Source organism: Mandrillus leucophaeus, unplaced genomic scaffold (assembly GCF_000951045.1).
Source record: "Mandrillus leucophaeus isolate KB7577 unplaced genomic scaffold, Mleu.le_1.0 Scaffold128, whole genome shotgun sequence".
Classification (NCBI taxonomy): domain Eukaryota; kingdom Metazoa; phylum Chordata; class Mammalia; order Primates; family Cercopithecidae; genus Mandrillus; species Mandrillus leucophaeus.
The window spans coordinates 3,066,967-3,077,353 of NW_012101209.1; the positions used below are offsets into that span (position 1 = coordinate 3,066,967).

The 10,387-nt window shown below is 34.9% G+C and overlaps 1 pseudogene; it reads right to left on the minus strand.

Moving 5' to 3' along the window:
- Positions 1–10,387, minus strand: part of LOC105533750 — a 136,287-nt pseudogene that overhangs the window by 35,234 nt on the left and 90,666 nt on the right.

Here is a 10,387-nt window from a genome sequence, read left to right on the forward strand (position 1 = left end):
TGGGACTACAGGCATGCACCAACATGCCTGGCTAATTTTTGTATTTTTAGTAGAGATGGGGTTACCACTAGTTGGTCAGGCTGGTCTCAAACTCCTGACCTCACGTGATCCACCTGCCTCCGTCTCCAAATGTGCTGGGATTACAGGGATGAACCACCACGCCCACCCTATATTTTAAAGCTTTATTGCGTGAACTTTTTAAAAAGAATAATACCTTGCATTTGCATAATTTAAAATGAATTTTTATATGTTCATTAAAACTCATCAGTAGCATACCTTTCTTGGTAACACCTTGTTAAAAATGTTGTAATATTTGGGGTATTAACTGTAATGAAACTGAATTTCTTAAAAACAGAAACAAGAATTGAGACTTTTTTCCTGAATGGTCCCATATTTCCAAGTGGCCTAGATTACTGAAAGTAATTGAAAATAATAGTAATTATTATGGGTCATATAGTATGTTAAACACTCTTCTCAGATTATCTCATTTACCCATCATCAATAACTCTATAAGATATGAGGCTGTTATTTTTTTTAATTTTACAGACAAAAAAACAAGTGAGGAAGGTGGATTAGCAGTTACAGTAAAAAAATATAAAATAAGTTGACTGTTTCTAAGTAAAAGTTTTGACTTTCAGATTAAAAAAAAACTAGAGCAAAAACTCCTATTAGTAGAGAAGGAGAAAAGAAACATTCATACCGCTTTTTCCATGACGTCAAATTCGGGAGCACAGGTGTATATTAAAGTATCAAAATCTGTATACCTTAATATTCTGGCTGCTATAAGATCACTCCGGCGAATCTGGGAGAAAATAAAGTAAAATCAATTAAAATTACACAAATGACTATAGCCTATAGCCAGTAATACTTTATTGATGTAAGAAAAACAAAGTTTATAGAGCAGATAAATCCAATGTATTTAGACATCTCCCTAAGAAAATAAAAAACTACAGTGAACCAAATATACATATGTGCTGACTTCTCAAGATAACTGAAAATAAAGAGAAATATCATGAAAAATGAAAAGTAGAAAGAAGTCAGAAAAAAATAAAGAGAAGATGATAAAGAGTGAGTTAAAATCAATATCTGCTGAGAAGAAACCACCATGTAGTACATTTTATAATAAGACAACTTATGATGAAAAACTATTTTACTTAACCTCTTTCAACATACATTGTAGATCATAAGCTTTCTGTGCATTGTCACTTTCACAAAGCCTCACAGACTGATTACAATATTTGGTACTTCTTGATGTTTTACAGACATATATTCAAACCACTGAATATGAGATCTGATCCTCATAAGAATTACAACAATTATACATACCACTTTGATTTTTGACTTAGCTATTTGATCTCCAAGACTAAAAATAAATACCAACAACCAAATCCAATGCAGAACTTCTATTTTTCTACTGATTATTTACAACCTGCTCTTGGTGAGACAATTATTCTTCCGCAGCATCCTCAGAAGGCCAGAAAAAGAAAATATTTGGCAAGTAAACTCTTAATTCAAATTATTTTATAAGGATGGAAATTATCTTATAATAAGTTTGATGACTATAAGCGGTTTTCATTCAATTATTTTTCCTAATCTACCAGTACTCAAGGATAATCTAGAGTTGCACTTTATTTTTCTAATTTAGAGTAGGCCTGGTGACTAACAGTAATGTAACCAAACCACTATAATTTCAGGTCTTCCTCATAACTGTCACATAAAGGAAGTCACTCAGGACTACCAAGGAAGCGTGTGTGTTTTTTTTTGTTTTTTTTTTTTTAAGATTTGTAGGGCAGACATGGTGGTTCACACCTGTAATCCCATCACTTTGGGAGGCCAAGGCAGGTGGATTACTTGAGGTCAGGAGTTTGACACCAGGCTGGCCAACATGCTGGAACCCCATCTCTACTAATAATACAAAAATTAGCCGGGTGTGGTGGCGCCTGCCTATAATCTCAGCTACTCCGTAAGCTGAGGCACAAGAATTGCTTGAACCCAGGAGTTGGAGGCTGCAGTGACCCAAGATTGGCCACTGCACTCCAGCCTGGGTGACAGAGTGAGACTGTGTTTCAAAAAAAAAAGATTTGTAAAGAGTTGGGGGTCAATGTGAAGTAAGGCAAGAAACATAATCATGAACAAACTTAAGAGATAAATAAATAACTTAAAAGGTCTAAATAAAGTTTATCATAAGACATACATAATAAAGTTAAAAACAATAAAAAGGAAAGGAGAATGAGGAAATGTGTCAGACACACCAGAGAACAGCAGCAACAAATAAACTAATAAACCACCATGCAAAGCCAGCAATAAATGGCAAATAAATGCTTACACTTAGAAATTGTATTTAATATAAACATGTTGCATGTTATATTGCATAGAGATAGCATTTGACCTTTTAGAGAAGTAATACTATAACCCCTTGCCAAAGTACATAATTTCAGCATCAAACAGGGCCCTAATTGGATAGTATTAAATGAGGTAAATTTCAAAATTGATTATTGTATGATATACTCATGTATGCTTATTTCTAAACAGAAAGCGCTAGAAATAAAAAGTAGATTCATGCATTGTTTTCTAGTCCCTAAACCAGTTAGTTAAGCAGGGACTTAGGCCTTGAAGAGGGCTACTCTTTAAGACATTAACAAATAGAAATACCACATGAGAGATAAATGCTCTTCATGTATTTCCTAGAAAATAAAAAGATCAAAATTTTTTAACATTTTCTTTTTATATAACAAGGAAGGCCTTAAAACATCATACATTGATTTTAGTCCATAGTTATAAATAAATAAAACAATACTGAGATTTTAAGAATTCTATATTTTCAAAGCTGAGGACGGCCTCCCATATATATGTTAACATCTGCAATAAATGGATAACTTATGATGTAAACAACTAATTATTTGCATTTTAACTGAAATATAAACAAATAACTACTTAACAAACTTGTTTAAAGTTAGTTAAAAAAAAAAAAAAAGGATTTTTTCCTAAAAGGCTAAGTCAGCATTCACGAATATTCTTTCTTTTTAGTGGGTTGCAATGATCACTGACCTGCAAGACTTTATGATTGACTCTGCCAATAACTTGTCTAGAGACCTTAAAGAAGGCACTTAACCTCTGTAAAATGAAGAGATAAGAATAGATGGCTTCAAAGTTTTCATTCAGCTACATATTTATAAAAACTTTTATGTTTTAACTAAAACGTACTTACGTGGTCTGAAACACCCAAGATTTTAGATGTCAGAAATTTCAAAATGATTGTTCCAAACCACCAGGCACTACCTTGAATTAGCTAGAAAATAAAATAGAAGTCCAGTATTTAAAACTACAAATCACCCAGTTAAAGTATTCAATTATATCTATAAATGACATAGAAAAATTTTAATTATGTGAGATATAAATGGTGAGGTTTAAAAAAAAATTTCCTTTAGAAAATCTTGTTTAAAAGCAAAGAATTAAAACTGACGACACTGGTATAAAATATATAGCAACACTAGAATTCTACATCTCCTAAATCTTTTGTTGTTGTTGTTGTTTTGTCTTAAGGAGTGAAAAGGTTAATAGAAAAGAAAGAAAGAAGGAAGAAGAAAACAGCTCCCCATACAGAGACAGAGGGAGGGGGGATTTGAACAAAGAGAAAACCCTGGGTGTGTCAGAAAAGTGGCTGCTCATACATATCCTAATCTAAAGGAAGTTTTAACAGCTTACTTCTTTTTGATTTCTGTTAAGGAGTGTTTATGTGTTTGTTTCCAAATATTATTTCTCAGCTGAAAATCCATTTTTCAAAACACTACCTTAAAAGTTCTTCTACCACTCCTGTGGAAATACACGAGCCCATCTTCAAGAAATAACAGTTTGAAATGTGAAAATTTAAGCTTTCCTTTAAGAAAGAGGAATATGAACTAGAACTGGCAATGAGGCTTCTATTTTGTTGTTGTTGTTGTTCATTTTTTGACTAGCCTTGATTAAAAAGGGAACAATTGTGTACTTCTGGTTAGCCTGGGGAAAGTTACAGCAGCCTAAATTAAAATCTCTGCATATATCAACCAACAAGTAGAACAATACAACCACATATATAGAAAAAAGGTAACAGCACAAACTTCAAATCACCTATGAATCAAAAAGGAAGCAACGAATATATAGAGTTATACCTCAAGTCCCTGACCTAAGCCTTTGCAGAGAATAAGGCGAGACCCACAAAAGGATAAAGAAGAAAAGGAAAGACAGGGGTCAAAGTTGGAACTAAAATAACCCAAGAAAGAGAAAAGTCCACCCTATGTGTAAAAAGAGCCCTGGGAAATTGGTAAATGGGAGTACAGAGCAGGGACTAAGAGTGAGTAGGGACAAAAACACCGATGTCAGAAAGGCATCATTTCTGGAAAAAAAGGAGAATAAAAAGGAGAGTGCAAGAAGGAAAAAGTATCCAGCAGGAAAAATGAGAAGCCAAACCAAAAGACTATCCATCGCTACTGCCATCACGCACAAAAAAAGAAAAAAGTTATTCGTTGAAAAAAATCACACTATGCTACATTCTCAGAAGAGGTTTGCACTTGGACTAGAAAACACAAAATAATAGACGAAAAAATGCCTATATAAATATCCAAAGCTTCTTTAAGAAGATAACAAACATGAAAGTCAAATATTTCAGCTAATGAAATCCACACCACTGAACGATAAAATCTCACAAAGCAGAAGAAAATTATGCAGAATTAAAAGTTGAATTAAATATCCTCAAATGAGCATTCAGAAATATTAAAAAAGCAATTTAAGCAAGAAATTCAAAAACCAAGAACAGAAATGGGGAAAAAATCAGAACGAAATAAAGAGTTTATTAGACATAGAAAGGGAATGGAAAAAAATGAGAACATTATCAAAAAATAAGAACGAAATCACAAGATGATTAAAAGAAAAAAAATTCAAATAAGTTAATGAAGGAATTGAAGTAAAGGCACTAAAACAATGATGAAGAATGAAAATGATACCAGAGAAAGAAGTGAGAAGTATCAAAGTGGCAGAAATGGAAGAAAGGCACATACTTACAACTGGAGCGCCTGAAAAAAAACCCACAGCAATGAATCAAAACTAGTGTTTAAATTATAATCCAAGAAAACTTTCCAGAAATAAAAGAAGACATGAATCGGGTCTTCTTTGGAAAGGATCCAGGGGGTACTGGAAAAAATTAATCTGGTATGGTAAACTAACTCAAGACATCTTTCAGTAGAACTATGAAAAATGAAGAAAAATTCCTCCAGGCACAGAAGTCACATAATTTATAAGGGACAGAAGAATTTGACTAGCATCAGACTTGTTAAAAGAAACATACAAACCAAAGCAGTGGTGTAGACGCATTTTTAAGAAACTTTAAAAAGAGAGAACCAAGTATTTTATATCTAGCCAATCTGTCATTCAAGTATAGAAGTTATTAAAAAAAGTTTCAAATATGCAATAATTGAGGAAATAATAGCAAATACAAAATACAAAACTAAGTTCCTAAATACAAAAAGTTTAAAAGAGAATCATATACAGAAACAAAGCAAATATAGTCAAATACACATAAAACTTAAAACAAAAGTTTTCACATTATCTCACAAAGCAAACACAGACTCAACTTATGCTACACAGGGAAGACAAAAACAGATTCAGAAAGGTGAAAAATAGAATGATGGCAGCAGCATGGCAGGCAAATACCATTTCCATATGGAAACTAAGGAAGACATTTAAAGCAAGGATAAGAAGCAAATTCATGGCCTCAAAAGCTTTATCCATAAAAGTGAAAGAGTGAAAATAAATGAATTAAATCCTTGACTTAAAAATCTAAATAAAGAATAAAATAAAGCGAAAAAAGTACACGAGAGGAAATACTCATGAGAATATTATATCTACCCCTCTGTGTATCTATTTTTCTGTTTTATATTTCTTCCCTATATTCTAGGATTCCTTCTTTCATTTCCTTTTTGTTTTCAGAACTTTTTAAATTTTATGTTCAGGGGTACATGTGAAGGATGTGCATGTTTGCTACATAGGTAAACATGTGCCATGGTGGTTTGCTGCACCTGTCACCCATTACCTAGGTATTAAGCCCAGCATGCATTAGCTATTTTTCCTGATGTTCTCCCTCCCCCTCCCCTTCCCTGACAAGCCCCAGTGTGTGTTGTTCCCCTCCCTGTGTCCATGTGTTCTCACTGTTCAGCTCCCACTTGTAAGTGAGAACATGCAGTGTTTGGCTTTCTGTTTGTGCATTAGTTTGCTGAGCATAATGACTTCCAGCTCCATCCATGTCCTCACCAAAGACATGATCTCATTTCTTCTTATGACTGCATAATATTCCATGGTGTACATGTACCACATTTTCTTTAGCCAGTCCATCATTCATGGGCATTTGGGTTGACTCCACGCTATCAAAAAAGAGCTCACATAGCCAAGGCAATCCTAAGCAAAAAGAACAAAGCTGGAGGCCTCAGGCTACCGGACTTCAAACTATATTACAAGGCTACAATAACCAAAACAGCATCGTCCTGGTACAAAAACAGGCACATAGACCAATGCAACAGAATAATAAAACCACATATCTACAACCATCTGGTCTTCAACAAATCTGACAAAAGAACTTCAATTAACCATTCTTTAAGGTTTTCTGCTAGCCACAAATTATCTTAATTTTCCTTGATTGGAGAATGTCTATTTCCCCTTCATTCCTAAAGGAAACATCCACTGGATATGTAATTCATCTTGACAAATGCTCTGCCACAACCTTCTGGCCTCCTTAGTTTCACATGACAAGTCTGCTACAATTCAAGTCAGTTTTGCCCTGTAGGTGATGTGTCATTTCTCCGTAACTGTTTTCAAGATTTTTTTCTTTTAGTTTTAAAAGTTAACTTATAATGTATCTTGGCATGGATTTATCTGGGTTTGTCTTACTTGGGAATCACTCAGTGTCTTCACTCTGCAGGTGTGTCTTTCACCAAATTTGGGGAATTTTTAGCAATTACTTCTTAAAATACTATTCAGCCCCACTCTCTTTTTCCATTCCTTCTGAAATTTTGATGATACAAATATTAGATCTTTTGTTACTATACCATAGGTCCTGGAGGCTCTGTCCTTTCTCTTGTGATTTCTCTCTCAATTTAGATTGGGAGATTTCTATTGTTCTATCTTCAAGAACACTGACTGCTTCCTCTGTAATATTCACTCTGCTACCAAGTCCATTTACTAAATTTTAATGTCAGTTATTGTATTTTTCAGTTCTATAATCACCAAATTCTTCTTTAAAAAACACAAAAACAATTCTTTGGTGAGATTTTATAGCCTTTTTCATTTGTTTCCAGAGTATTTAAAACTGCTCATTGAAGTGTTTTTATGATGACTGCTTTAAAACTCTTGTCAGATAATCCCCACATCCTATTCATCTCAGTGTTGACATCTGTTGATTGTCTTTTCTCATTCAAGTTGTATTTTCTTCATTCTTGCCAAGATGAATGGTTTTTCTCTTGTGTGCAGTACATTTTTTTATATGATGTTAGAGACTGTGGATCCTATTTTAAATTTCTATTTCAGCAGACAGTCACTTTGTTTTTAGGTTTATCATGCAAGTCCTGGCCTACTTCTGTGTGCTATAGTTACAATGACAGTTTACTTTTCAGAGCCTTTGCAGTGCTAGTGCTATTCTGGTCATCTTGATTCATCTGGTGCCCTGGTACTCTGTCTCCGCCCCAAATCATGCTGCCGATGCAGGAAGAATGTACTTCCCAAGTCCTGTTGCCATGAGGTGGAGGGTGAGAGACACCAGGATTGTGGGGTAGGGGGTCAGCAGAGGGCAGAGGGCTCTTTCCTGGGCTGCCTAGTCCTAGCAGGGCACCTGTTAGATCCCTGCTGCTGCTACCTGCATGGACAGCCTCCCTGGAGGGAATAGTAGATACCAGACCCACAGGATGGAGAGCATTTCCCTGGACCCTCTTTCTGAGTATCTTCTCCCACTGGATGGAGTTTCAGGAGATGGCAGCCTGTGGTGTTTTTCTGTGAGTTCTGAGGTACCTAACTAGTCTGCCTTTCTATAGCATTGGGCTGGGATTGGAGCTATAGTTATGAAATCATGATTTCATACACACACGTGTGCACATACATGCAGTGAAAGGGCCTAGAAACAAGGACACACTGGTAGTAACGAGTGTACATACCACTCAGGTCTTGGTTTCCAAATACCATTCTCCCCTAAAAGGAACCAGGGCTCCTTGGAAAAATGGCTGATTCCAAGGCTAGCACAAGGAAAATCAAGAAAAGCCTGGAGCATTATAAAGTTATAAAGACATGTCAAAAAGACATCCAGCTTAGGGACATTCAAAATGGCTAGGCCTGGAACTGATATTTGTGTATAACATATGGTTTTTCTCATATAGATAGACTATTCCAGCATCATTTAGTGAAAAGTGACCTGCAAGACAATCTTGCTGAAATTTCTTTGAATCTGAACATCAACTGGGGAGAACTGCATTACATGAACCTTCATACACATAAATGGGTTTTCTCTATTTATGTCTTAGAATTTTTAAAATAAATTTCCATACAAATACTATATGCATTTTGTTAGATTCATTCAGATCCTATGCATTTTTCTTCCTAACATATAAGGCATATTTTTAAAAAATATGTTTTCTGTTTGTTGCCAAAGAATAGAAATGCAATTGATTTTTGAATATTAAACTTAAATCTAGCCATGGTATTGAATTCTTCTAATTCCTAATAATTTGTCAATTATTTTATTCTTTCTAGGTAAATATTGATACTATAATAAATTTTCCTTCTTTCTGTTTCTTTCCTTTTCCTATTATTTACTTTTCTTGCATTACTAGGCCAGTTTGGACTTTAATAAACTGTGAAAAAGCACATTTATCTTTATGTTGATTTTAAGTAGAACACTCTAAGTACCTTATTATCGGTAAGGCTAATGACTGCTGAAGAATTTTACTGGGTTGAGAAAACTGTTATTTCTACTGTGTTACGTTTTCATTATAAATGGGTGTTCGATTTTATCAATTTTATTTTCTGCATCTAATGGGATGAACATAAGATATTTTTCTCTTTTAATCTGTTAGTATGATAACTTACATTTTTGGATCTTCCAGAAACATCTTTGGATTCCTAGAATAAGCCAGTTTTATCACAAACGGATTATCTTTATCATATCGATGGCTGTTCTTGAGTTACTAATCTTCTATACTTTTGTGTGTAAGGAATGTTTTTAATCGAGGTGAAATTTTGAATCTATGCTCACGAGTAAGAATATCCTTTCTCATACTATTCTTATCTGGCCTTAGTACTGAGCTTTAGATTATCTTGGAGGTTCCATTTCCCTTCTTGTAATTATTCTCATGCCTCATGGCACACACAAAGTTCCCCTTTGTAAATTTCAGCATGAGCTCAATTCAATAATTACCTTGCCACCAAAAACTGGAGTCTTCCATTAAACAGTGAATTTGCTTCTATTGACGTTAAACTCTAAAATGAATCACTTAGAAAATACTCATGAGAATATTATATCTACCCCTCTGTGTATCTATTTTTCTGTTTTATATTTCTTCCCTATATTCTAGGATTCCTTCTTTCATTTCCTTTTTGTTTTCAGAACTTTTTAAATTTTATGTTCAGGGGTACATGTGAAGGATGTGCATGTTTGCTACATAGGTAAACATGTGCCATGGTGGTTTGCTGCACCTGTCACCCATTACCTAGGTATTAAGCCCAGCATGCATTAGCTATTTTTCCTGATGTTCTCCCTCCCCCTCCCCTTCCCTGACAAGCCCCAGTGTGTGTTGTTCCCCTCCCTGTGTCCATGTGTTCTCACTGTTCAGCTCCCACTTGTAAGTGAGAACATGCAGTGTTTGGCTTTCTGTTTGTGCATTAGTTTGCTGAGCATAATGACTTCCAGCTCCATCCATGTCCTCACCAAAGACATGATCTCATTTCTTCTTATGACTGCATAATATTCCATGGTGTACATGTACCACATTTTCTTTAGCCAGTCCATCATTCATGGGCATTTGGGTTGACTCCACGCTATCAAAAAAGAGCTCACATAGCCAAGGCAATCCTAAGCAAAAAGAACAAAGCTGGAGGCCTCAGGCTACCGGACTTCAAACTATATTACAAGGCTACAATAACCAAAACAGCATCGTCCTGGTACAAAAACAGGCACATAGACCAATGCAACAGAATAATAAAACCACATATCTACAACCATCTGGTCTTCAACAAATCTGACAAAAGAACTTCAATTAACCATTCTTTAAGGTTTTCTGCTATAAAAAGAGCCCTGGGAAATTGGTAAATGGGAGTACAGAGCAGGGACTAAGAGTGAGTAGGGACAAAAACACCGATGTCAGAAAGGCATCATTTC